Genomic DNA, 13,447 nt, shown 5'->3' on the forward strand with positions numbered 1-13,447 from the left:
TCTTCCCGTGGAGACCTACATATGCACACATATGGGCACGACCTCATCAGAGAGCAGCCGGACGCACACCTCTGACTTGCATGCCGCTCTGTTGAGGGTTTCCAACAGCTTTGTGTGATGTTCCCCCGCCTTCTGCTGATTCTTCAGGATGCGTTGGAAGGCCAAATTCAGAGGCTCATCATCTGACTGGGACCTCACAGATGCCTCTTCCCCAGCAGTCCTCTGAGTGCTGGGGAGCTCGGCTGAACCAGCCTCCTCCTGCTGTCGCCAGGTGTCCGTGCGGTGACCACCAGATTGTGAAGCCAAACTTGCTCTAGATTTAGGTCCCACCGAGGTGTGTGTCTTTGTACTGGTCAAGGGTATGGGTAAGAGCTGTGATGGGTCTTCCAGACTGCTTATTTCCAGCTCTTCAATGGAGGAGGTGTCCTCTTGGCTGGAGGTGAGGTCCTGGATGGAGCTGTGGGACTGACTGGCTGAGGGTGTCGGTCGCTTGGCAGAGCTCCCTGTGAACCAAAGTAGAGATAATTAGTGCATGGCAGCAGAGTCAAAAGCAGGAGAGAGAGCACTCACAGCTGCAGTGAGAGAGGGATTATGGGGTGAGGGATCCTCATGTGGGTGTTCGCCGCCAACCTCACCGTCACTGCAGTCATGGTCCTCACAAGTTAGTGTGATTGCACGCTCCTCAAAATGAGTGAGGGGCTTAATGTGGGCCACTCTAACCCGGTTTGGGACCTCTTCCTGCTGTTGTGAGCCAGCTTCTCCTGCATGAAAACAGATGGAGAGAATGTGAGCAGGACACATGGCACTGCATGGAATGTTTGTATGGTGAGCGGAGCCATGGATGAGGGCACAAGCTCTAGAGGATATTAGTCTGATGGAGATGTGAGGGTGTGTGTGAGAGTTTGTGGTGTTGTCCCTTGAGATGCCAGATCCTGTGATGTATGTGAGTTGAGAGTGGTGAGGTGGTTGACTTACCCTGGAGGAATGGATGAGAGCATTCATCCTCTTCCTGCACTGGTTGGCTAACCTCCTCTGTGCTCGGGTGACGCTGACCACTACTGCCACCACCTCCCAGGCTGGATTGGTCACTCTGGTGGACCTCTTGTGGCCAGGGTGGGGGAAGAGGACATTGTGGCAGCCTTCCACTGCATTCAGCAGGCACCCCAGAGAGGCGTCACTAAATTTAGGGGTTGCCAACTTCTTTCTTTCGGAGCCATCAGTCACCTGGAGCAGTCCTACTCTGAAGACATGGGCCAGAAACTTATCTATGTTGGGCGGGCTGGGCTGGTGGAAGGTGTAAGGGAAGGAGTTCAGAGGAGAATGAGGTGCGGAGAGGAGAAGGAGTCCAGTGGGAAGAAGGAGTACGGACAGGGGAGGTTGTAAGGGTGGAGGAAGGAGTCTGGAAGGGGGAAGGAGTAAAGCTGGAGGAAGAAGTGAGGGTATCTGAGGGAATCAGGAAGGGGTAATGAATAAGACTGGAGGAAGAGGTGAGACTGGAGGATGAGGCAAGGCTGGAGGAAGAGGTAAGGCTGGAGGAAGGAGTTGGAGGGGAAGGACTAAGGGTGGCGGAAGAAGTAAGGGTGTCTGAGGGAGTCAAGAAGGGGGAGGAAATAAGCGGAGGTGGGAGTCAGGGGGGTGGGAGCACTATGGTGGGTAAGGGGTTCTGTGGAGGAAGGGGTCCAGATGGGGAAGGGGTTCCGGGGGGTTAAGGGTCCGGAGGGGGGATGTCCAGGTGAATGTGCAAAGGAGGGGTCTGATGGGTCCGTGACTGCCCCCTGGGGAGCGAGCTGAGGGTGGGCGTGGTATGAAGGAATCATGAGAATGACTGAGAGCATAGTGAGATGGTAGGGTTGGATGGTGAGGGTTCCACAGTAGTGGTAGAAGGGACGGCAAGAGTGGTTGGTGGGGACTCGGAGGCAGACATGGACCATGGGGTTGGGAAGGAGGAGGTCGTGGAGGTGAGTGTGGACTGGGGTGGGATTTTCAGGAAGGAAGGGAATGTGTACGTTCACCTGGACATCCCCAAAGGAAAAAGGTTGTGGCTGTTAGGTCACGGAGGGGAGGTGGAAGGTGATGCCGGGGGGTGGGGTGGGGGGTCACCAGTGACTGGGGAAAGGAAATGGATGACTGGGGGAGGGTAAAAGGCAGGGGAGCACGTGAAAAAATGAATCCAGACCATGCTGACCAAACCGAAAGTGAAACAACAGTCGTGATGACTGGGATCAGGTGCTGCATGGGAGTGTGATCAGTGGGTGGGCGGAGATGCAGGTCAGCTCAGACGGCCAACTGAAAACGAACCCCAGCAGGCAGCATTGAAAATGCTCAGGATATTGAGGTGAGTGTGATACGTGAAGTATCCGTTCTCCCTCCAGAATCACTCGTTGGTCAGCTGCTCCCTCTGCGATGACAGAGGATGAGGTTAAGGGGCTCACAGGCAAAGGGAACTCGGGGGGAGAGAACAGCCTCTGAGATTCCTGAGTGGGTGACCCTGGGGCGTTCAGCTGCTGGTCCTCCTCCCTTCGAGTGCCCGGGGGCCCCGGCTGGACTCCTTCAGGGGAAGGAGCACTTGGAGGGATGTCGAGGTGTCCCGTTTCCCTCTCACGTTGCCACTGCAGGAGTTCACCCTATGACTCCCAAGATGGAGTGCAGGTCAGCACACATCTCCGCGTTCTGCTGGACCAGGGCCTTCATGGCGTCAACCACCCTCCCCTTGGAGATCTCCATACACGCATACGTGTGAACAGGCGGACGGACTCCTCCGACTCTGCTACTCTGCCGAGGGCTTCCAACAGCTTTGCGTGATGTTCCCACACCTTCTGCTGACTCTCCACGATGAATTGGAAGGTCCCACCGAGGTGTGTGTCTCTGCGCTGGTGCAGGGTGTGGGTAAACACTATGACGGGTCTTCCAGGCTGCTTATTTCCAGCTCTTCAATGGAGGAGGTGTCCTCCTGACCAACGAGTGATTCTGGAGGGAGAACGGATACTTCACGTGTGCATGGCTGGACTTTAAATATGGCACCCGGCGTGATGAAGTGGCGAGGTGATGGTGTGGTGGGCGAATGAGACCCTGCCTGCCATGGAAATGGCATGTTCCCCTGGAATGAATAATTAATGTGGCGGGTTTGGGATGATACGTCGTGAAAAGCTGCCATTGCGGCTTGTGGGTAAAATGCCATTTTGCCTGCCCACTACTGCACTTAGCGCATATCTGGGATGATTCCATACAATGTGTGGAATCTTTCTTAAAGAAAAAGTCAAGTTTAGGGGCAGTACTTTTTTCTTCAAAGTTAGCATTTCCAGAACCTTAGCAGTTTTTTAAAAAAGTTTTTTTGCTGCTCACTGTTAGGCCATTAAAACAATGTCACAAATGGGAAGCATCAAACACCTGTTCTAGACCCCATCCTGATCCCAGGAAACCACATTGCCAGCTGGGAATATATAATCAGCAGATGTAAAAACATGTCTAAAATCAATGTGACTTCCTTTTACCTTGGAATTACTTGGTTAAAGCAGTGTTGTTTTGATTAATTATTCAAATAAGGGCACAGGGCACAGTGATACATTCCTGAATATCAGAAATGTTCTTACCTTTAATGCTGTAAATGAAGTAACTGGTTCAGGACTGTCATGTTTGATGTACCAACTAAGGTAGCAGAAACCAAAATAAAAACAGAAAATGCTGGAAAAAGTCAACAAGTCAGACATCATCTGTGGAGAGCAGCAGAGTTAACCTTACAGGTCGTGACAAACCTTCGTTAGAACCAAAGGTCCAGGCTTGGTTCTCCATTATGTGTTAAGTCAGTTGCTATTACGCCCTGGCGACAAAGGCCTCAGTGTCTTAAGTTGGCAAAGGAAAAAAAATGAGTTTGCGTTTTTGCATCTAATTGAAAAGGAAATTTTCATTTATTTCAAGTTGAACCACAAGCAGAACATTGAGCGTAGTAGGACATAATTCTCGTTGTGTGTTTAGTAGTTGTTTTTTAAATTCTTTTTGTAATTGAATTTAAGATTGATCCTGCAACAGTCATAATCAGAAGACAACATTTTTGGTGACATTTGAGACAAAACCAGCTTTGATTTGTTTTTCTCACTATCAGCATTAGCAGCAAACAATGTTGAAAAAGATTAGGTTCTGGTGACTCTCTATGTTAACTGCCTTACTTCCATTTCTGACTGGCAGTAGTACCTTGCTATTGCCAATGCAATGATATAGGTTCAAACTGGAAAGCAGCAAATTAAGTTATTATCAACTAAAGCACTGTTTCCACTAATGAAATATTGTGCCAACATCATCCCATCACATTCAGAAGAGAGCACTTCTCACATTGGCTCTTGTTCCCAATCAGTACTTTCACTGAATGATGCTGCCAGGGCCATATTATTATTTGTCAACATCAAGGTTGAGATAACTAACAGTTAAATAGGCCAGCTTTGATACTGCAGTCAATCTCTAAATTTGAAGCTGGAGGTTATCTTGTGGAGGAAGGCATCCTAATTTATTGAATCAGTGGGGGCGGGGTGCAGGGGGAGGCAGGGGTGGTGATATGGGAATTGCTCCGCTCCTTCATTGTAGGAGATGTACAAAATTGAAGTTAAAAAAATTGCAAATGATTATGACTGTTACAGGATCAATCATAAATTCAATTTCAAAAAAAATTTCAAAAACAAATAGTAAACAATGAGAATTATGTCCTACTACGCTCAACATTCTGCTTGTGGTTCAACTTGAAATAAATGAAAATTGCAGATGAATGTGTTAAATTGAGTTGCAATTTAGGAATCATTTTCTATTTATAGGACTTTGTTAAATGCTGATTTTGTTGGTAATCACTGATCTTTTCTGCAACTATAGTTTGTTCATGGGGCCTAGTTTTGAACTTTAACCTAAAAGTATACAAAGGAATAGAATCTCAAGGGCTCAAATTCATAAATCTTTAAAAGTAGGTCAGATTGATAAAGCTATAAAAGAAATTTTATGGGTTACTAAAATTTATAACTAAGGGGGTGGAGTACAAAGGGATAATGTTAAACCTATACAAATCATTGGTAAGGCCACAGTTAAACTATTAGAACTGATTTTCCTGGCCTGTCACTGAGGGCACAGTGAGCATATTGCATTGGAAGTGCACTGTGCACTTGGATTTCCTCGTGGCCCTCCTTATAAAAATGAAGACAGACTTTGTGCACTGCTGAAGGTACATCATTGGGCAAAGGAATTTAAATCAATTCAGGCCTTAATAGCAGCAGCACTGTTAAAGGTGCATGAGCAATTAAACCCTATAGGAGAGCCAGAAGATTTTTTTCATAGTTTTGTCTAGGTAATGGGCAAGGATTTCTATCTGGACACTTATGAATGGCCTGTGGTATATTTCTAATGCAATTTGTGCATGCCTGTGGCTGTGAGTTGCATGTTGGAGATATTCATAGAATCTCAGATGCATATTCATACAAAGACTCTATCCCTTGTGAATAGGTTTGTGTTGCATCGCTGGGATTGCAACAAAACTCCGAATTGCAATCCACCTTGCAGAGAGCTGGTAAGAAAGTGGTGTCACTGTGCCAAGTGGCAGCTAGAAGAACAAGGAAAACAAATGTGATTGATGGAGCACGCAAGGGAAAGGAGGTTGATGGAGAGAAAGATTGATGGAGCACGCAAGGGAAAGGAGGTTCACACTGTTTAGTATTGAAACAGGTATCTGTGGTTCAGGGGAGGCCTAGGCAAACGACTTAAGCAGCTGTCAAGTGCCCTCATGATCCTTTTCTCCTAATAAGCCATATTGCAAATGGGGGCTGTGGCACAATACTGAAATCTGCCTCCATCACTAATTGTTTTAGACATTCTGTAATTAGTCCTGAAACAGAAAAGTAATTTTTAATCAAAAATACTTTATTGGCAATACAGATCAGTCCCTCATGACAGATAGTACAATACAGTAACTCGGCAAACTATAGTGCCAGAATTCTATAGGCGCTGTCTAACTTGCACTGGACTCAACTTTGGAGCAGGAAATCTGAGTCCACAGATCTCTGACATTCAATTATATAGAATTTACATTGTTGCCTCATCAGACACAGACAGGCACAACTCCCTGGAAAATCAGAGGAAATTCAGCTGCTGTGTTATTCTGATGCAAATTGGGGGAGGGATCGGGGGAAGCATTAGAGTTCATTTTTCCTGCAAGTAACATCCTTCTCTCAGGCACTATTTGGGTGATAAACCCAAAAAATATTCGTTATTTTTCTCTATAAAGAAGAAAGAAAGATCATTGTTGAATCATATTTAGAATAGAGAGTGACAATAGCAGCAGTCTGGGAGCAGGTTACCCTCTCAGTCCTGAATAATGCATAACTAGGAATAGCTTATGTAGAATCATTTTTAAAAAACTAATGTAAAAATGTTTAGTTAAGTCATTGACATCTCTGCTTTTTTGCTATGTTTTTGTTTTTGGTCTGTTATAAAGGCAATGCAAAGAAGAAATATTTAGTATAAATAAAACTACAAATCTCATAACTACATGGCACATAGGATTTGCATGAACAACACAATGGCCCATCTAGTTTGCCTTCTGATAGTCGCATGATACAACAATAATGTTGATTAATCATGGCAATCAGTCTCCAACAATTAGTCTACAATACATCCAGCATGAGGCAAGAAAATCAGCCAATGGTGGAAAACGTTTCAAAATCATCGATTCAAAAGTTACCTGTTCCTCCCGAGTATGCTGCACTTATAATATGTCATATCTCAAATTACCTATACTGTATCCCAAAATGTTATTTAAGAATATGATAAATAGGAGCAGGAGTAAACCATGCAGTCCGTTGAGCCTACTCTGTCATTCAGTACAACCATCTTCTGCCTCAGCTCCACTTTCTGAAATATTTGCTGCTCGTTAGTGAGTGATTTTTGCTCTGGAAATCAAATAATGTATTTGTGTGAAGATGAGGCACCAACATAGACATAAAAAGAAAGACGTTTTTCAGAAAGGTATTAAACTAAACTGAGGTCTTTGAGGTCTGCAGTATCTTGTCCTACTTGCAGCAGAACCTTCCAGGCGCAGATCGGTCTTAGCGGTCACCACTGGAACCCTAGCAAACATTGCAAATGGACAAACAAGGAAGAAAATGTCTTTGAGAAAATAATTAGATAGATGTGTCCACATGATCTGGTTAGGAGAAAGGAATGGCAGCATTGTGCTAATGTTTCTGGATTAGTAATCCAGAGGCTTGGGCTAATGTTCCTGAGACACAAGCTCAAGTCCCGCCAAGGCAGATAGTGGAATTTAAATTCAGTTAGTCAATAAATCCGGAATAAAAAGCTAGTTTCAGTAATGGTGACCATGAAACTATTGGATTCTCATTAAAACCCATTGGTTACCTACGTCCTTTAGGAAAAGAAATCTGCTGTCCTTACCCGGTCTGTGACACCAATGTGGTTGACTCTTAACTTCCCTCTGAAATGACCTAGCAAGCTACTCAGTTGTATCAAACTGCTACAAAAAAGTTGAATAGGAATAAATCCTAATGAACTGCTCGGTATTGACCTAGGCACAGGAAATGACAAAAGCACACCTTGCCTAGTTGACCCTGCAAAGTCCTCCTCAATAACATCTGGGAACTTGTGCCAAAATTGGGAGAGTTGTGCCACAGACTAGTCAAGCACCTGCCTGACATTGTCATACTCACTAATCAAACCTTATGACCATTATCTCAGACAAATTTAGCAGTACTTCTAATATATCGTTTATGTTTTTAAGGTAGCGACTAATTTTGGCTAGTTGCACGAAAGCTGCTGCATGTAAAATTCAGCTAGCATTGCATTTACCAGTATTGTCTTTTAATTACCATTGGCTTCAATGAGCTGTTTGTTGATTTGCTATAGCCTGTTTTACACTATCTCACAATATCAAAATTACTCCCAAGAGGAATAAGATTCACACGTACCCAGCCAATTAACCATTCTTTACAAGCGCTCTCACCTGTTGAGTCACAAGGTTTCAAATCCCATTCCATTCCAGGACTTGCACGCACTAATCAACACTGACAATCCAGTGCAGTACTGAGGGGGTGCTGTTTTTCGGATGGGATGTTAAACCAATGTCCTGCTTGCCCTTTTGAAGTGAATGTAAAAAATCCAATGTTCAAAGAAGAGCAGGGGGAGTTTTCCCCAGTGTCCTGGCCAATATTTATCCCTCAATCAACATCACAAACAAACAGATTATCTGGACATCATCACATTGCTGCTTATCGGATCTTGCTGTGGGCAGATAGGCTGCTGCATTTCCTGCATTACAATAGTGACCACACTTCAATGTACTTCATTGGTTGTAAAATGCTGAGACGTCCAGTGGTCATGAAACGCACCATATAAACCCAAGTCAATCTTTATTTTCTTAAAACTTAGTGGATTTGGCAAACAATTCAATCATGGGGATAGATTTGTTTTCAGGGGTGGCTTCTGCATTACTTGTAGAAAGATATGTGCTAATTAACTTTTGATAATTAAGGTTGACATTTTAATTAAACAGTAAAAGTGTAAAAGGAACACACAGTCCTGATTCCTTCCTCAATCATTGGCCACGCAGACAGCAAAGGTCACAGACCAGTTTTCAGCATGGGGAACTTCTGACTTTCATATTCTTAGACTCAAATGAGAGAGGCCCCGCCACCATTATGACTGAAATCAGTTCATTCAGTTCAAACCAGTAAGTGAACTTGGGTTGTTCCTGGTTTGTATGGTGAGTTTCTTTCCAATGTCATCCTTGAAAATAGTTGTAAAGGCCTGCTGCAAGGTTATGCAAGACTGACTAGTGTAAACATTTGGAGCTGGCTCAGTCTCCTGGAATCCAATTCCACATGGAGCAGTGCATTGTTTTCACTGATCCACTACAAGGTCATGAACTTGAATTCAGCCCAGACTAATCGAATGAAAATATTTCCTACCAGACAGTTTTATGAGTCCAACATGAGTATTTCAAAGATAAAAGCAAAAGACTGCGGATGCTGGAAATCCAAAACAGTATTTCAACACAGTTCTTAACAGTCATGCTTCTATATTGGGCTTTAATTTAACACTAATTGACAGCCTCTCCTGGAGAGGTGAAGAGGATTAATGACAAAAACAGAATTACCTGGAAAAACTCAGCAGGTCTGGCAGCATCGGCGGAGAAGAAAAGAGTTGACGTTTCGAGTCCTCATGACCCTTCAGCAGAACTGAGTATAGTTAGGAGAGGGGTGAAATATAAGCTGGTTTAAGGTGGTGGGGGGGGTGGGGGGGGAGAAGTTGAGGGGGTGGTTGTAGGGACAAGCAAGCAGTGATAGGAGCAGATAATCAAAAGATGTCACAGACAAAAGGAACAAAGAGGTGTTGAAGGTGGTGATATTATCTAAGAAAATGTGCTAATTAAGAATGGATGGCAGGACACTCAAGGTACAGCTCTAGTGGGGGTGGGGTGGAAAGGCTGACAAGGTATTACAGTTGTAGATTTAAAAATAATGGAAATAGGTGGGAAAAGAAAAATCTATATAAATTATTCAAAAAAACAAAAGGGAGGGGGAAGAAACAGGGTGGAGATGGGGGGAGGGAGTTTAAGATCTAAAGTTGTTGAATTCAATATTCAGCCCGGAAGGCTGTAAAGTGCCTAGTCGGAAGATGAGGTGCTGTTCCTCCAGTTTGCGTTGGGCTTCACTGGAACAATGCAGCAAGCCAAGGACAGACATGTGGGCAAGAGAGCAGGGTGGAGTGTTAAAATGGCAAGTGACAGGGAGGTTTGGGTCTTTCTTGCGGACAGACCGCAGGTGTTCTGCAAAGCGGTCGCCCAGTTTGCATTTAGTCTCTCCAATGTAGAGGAGACCGCATTGGGAGCAACGAGAGGATTAATGTGTTTGAAACTGAAAATGGTGTACTGATGCAGTAGCAGACGTTTTAGGAGATTGCTGCTAAAGGCATATTGATGGGATAGAGTGGAACTTTGATCTATAACTTCAGAGCAAAGCTGTCACTTGATAATCCACACAACTCTACAAGGAATAGAGTTTAAAAACAGGGATGTAATGCTGGAACTGTATAAAATGCTGTTTAGGCCATAGTTGGAATTTTGTGTACAGTTCTGATTGACACGTTACAGGAAGGACATAATTGCTCTGGAGAGAGTACAGAGGAGATTTACAAGAATGTTGCCAGGGCTTGAAAATTGCAGCTATGAGGAAAGATTGGACAGATTAGGGTTGTTTTCCTTAGAAACGAGCAGGCTGAGGGGTGACTTAATTCAGGTGTACAAGATTATGAAGGGCCAATATAGAGTAAGCAGGAAAGACCTGTTTCCCCTATTAGAGAGGTCAATTACCAGGGGGTACAGAGTTAAGGTGATTTGGTAGAAGGATTAGAGGGGACATGAGGAAAAACTTCTTCACCCAGAGGGTGGTGGGTGTCTGGAATTTGCTACCTGGTTTGGTGATGGAGGCAGAAACCCTCAACTCATTTAGCAGGTACCTGGATCTGCACCTAAAGTGCTGTAACCTGCAAGGCTACGGACAAGGGTGCTGGAAGGTGGGATTAGTATGGACGGTTGGTTTTTTATTTTTTATTTTTCGGCTGGCACAGATGCAATGGGCTGAATGGCCTCTTTCTGTGCTGTAACTTTTCTATGTTTCTATGGTTCTACTCTTCCATCTTTATCCCTGGATATAACCTGTCCCACTGGCAGGATAGAAACACCAGAGATGGAGGTACAGTAGTATACAGTCCGGAGGAATTGGCCCTTGGGAGTACTCAATATTGACTGCTGACCCCATGAAGTCTCATGGCATAAGGCCAAACAGGGGCAAGGAAACCTCCTGCTGATTACCAGCTACCACCCTCAATCAGCCAATGAATCAGTACTCCTTCATGTTGAACAGCATTTGGATGAAGCACTGAGGGTAGCAAGGACAAAGTATGTACTCTGGGTGGGGAATTTCAATGACCGTTACCATGAGTGGCTTGGCAGTGCCACTGCTGAATAAACTGGCCAAATTCTGAAGGGCATATCTGCCAGATTATACCTGCAACAGGTATTGATGTGCCAACAAGAGGGCAAAACCTGCTTCACCTCGTCCTCATCAATCCACCTATATAGATGTATTTGTCCATGGCTGTATTGGTAGGGGTCACCAGCGCACAGTTCTTGCAGAGATGAAATTCCATCTTCACACTAAGGATATTGTCCATCCTGTTGTGTGGCACTATCACAGTGCTAAATGGACAGTAGCTTTAGAACAGATCCAACAGCTCAAAACTGGGCATCCATGAGGTGTTATGGGCCAACAGCAGCAGAACCTTATGCAACCTTAATCTGCAACCTCATGACCTGGATTATCCCTCAAGCTACCTTTATCATCAAGCTAGGGGATCAACCTTAGTTCAATGAGAAGCGCAGGAAATCATCCCAGCACCAGGTATACTGAAGAATGAGGTGCCAACCTGGTGAGGCTACAACACAGTTCCTTCACTGTCGCTTGGTCAAAATCCTGGAACTCCCTTCCTAACAGCACTACAACACATGGACTGCAGCAGTTCAAGAAGGCAGCTCACTACCAGAGGAGTTGTCTTCAATGCCCTGGCCAGTATTTATTCCTAGTCATTATCACACTGGAAATCTTTAATGCCAATATTTGAAATTATCCGGTGTATTTGCTGATTAGGGATGCCAAAGTGAAGGAGTGTTTTATTGCAGTCTTAACCCTCTTTGTTCTGAAAGAGTAGACAAATCAGGGTGGGGGACCTGAGATACAGATCAGACATGATCTAATCTGGTGGTGGAACAGGCTGAGCGGCCTTGTCATGTTCAAATGTAACAGCAAAGAACGGAGAAACGTGCAGTAAGGAGATGTAACCTCTGCATAGCATTTTGTATGAAAATATGAAGTTATGATTTGTACAATGTGTTCTATAGTAAAATAATCCACGAGTTTCTTGTATAATAGTAAATACATTCATGTACATTTACAAACCAAGGATCTTGTTGCAGGATAGTGAATCTCCAAATAAATTAATGGGATAAATTGATAAACGTGCAGAATATTTGATTTTTGATGGTCACAATTTGAAATAGTGTATGTTGTAATAGTCCATTATGTTCTTTCACTTAGTTACATTGGGCTAAATACATCTTGACTGAATTAACTTCCTGTTTTAAGAAGCTTAATTGTTGTATAGCATGTTGTGTGTGTGTGAGTATGTATGTGTATTTATGAAATAATATCTATTCAAATGGTGATCGAATATATAAGATATTTGTGCATTTAATATATAAAAGATGACTGTATCTATTGGAGGTTGGGGGGGTGAGCAGGGGTGCGAGTGTGTTTGTGTTACCTTTTGTGTTATCTGAATTGAATCTCCCAAACTCACTTGGAGAGCCAAGCATACACTTGGAGAGGCAGAGATTAATCAAGGACAATCAGCATAGTTTTATTAAGGGGAGGTCATGTCTGACCAATTCGATTGAATTTTTCGAACAGGTGACCAGGTGTGTAGATGAGGGCAATGCATTTGACATCATCTACTTGGACTTCAGCAAGGCTTTTGATAAGGTCCTGCATGGGAGACTGATAACGAAGGTAAGAGCCCATGGTATCCTAGGCAATTTGGCAAATTGGATCCAGAATTGGCTGAGTGGCAGGATGGTCGAGGGGTGTTTCTGTGATTGGATGCCTGTGTCCAGTGGGGTTCCACAAGGATCAGTGTTGGGTCCCTTGCTGTTTGTGGTATGTATAATCGATTTAGACTTGAATGTAGGAGGGTTGATCAGTAAGTTCGTGGATGACATGAAATTTGATGGGGTGGTAAATAGTGAGGAGGGTAGCCTCAGATTACAGGAGAATATAGACGGGCTGGTCAGATGGGCTGATCAGTGGCAAATGGAATTTAATCCGGATAAGTGTGAGGTGATGCACTTGGGCAGGACAAACAAGGCTCGGGAATACACAATGAATGGTAGGACCCTGGGAAGTACCGAGGATCAGGGGCACCTTGGTGTACATGTCCACCGGTCCCTTAAGGTAGCAGGACAGGTAGATAAGACGGTTAAGAAGGCATATGGGATACTTGCCTTTATTAGCCAAGGCATAGAATATAAGAACAGGGAGGTTAGGCTGGAACTGTATAAAATGTTGGTTAGGCTACAGCTAGAGTATTGTGTGCAGTTCTGGAATCTGCATTATAGGAAGGATGCGATTGCACTAGAGAGAGTGCAGAGGAGATTTACCAGGATGTTGCCTGGGCTGGAGAGTTTTAGTTATGAGGAGAGATTGGATAGACTGGGGTTATTTCCCTGGAACAAAGGAGATTGAAGGGGGACATGATTGAGGTGTATAAAATTATGAGTGGCATAGATAGGGTAGACAGAAAGGAACTTTTCCCCTTAGTGGAGGGATCAATAACCAGGGGGCATAGATTTAAG

Source organism: Cetorhinus maximus, chromosome 1, assembly GCF_964194155.1.
Source record: "Cetorhinus maximus chromosome 1, sCetMax3.hap1.1, whole genome shotgun sequence".
In the NCBI taxonomy this organism is placed as follows: domain Eukaryota; kingdom Metazoa; phylum Chordata; class Chondrichthyes; order Lamniformes; family Cetorhinidae; genus Cetorhinus; species Cetorhinus maximus.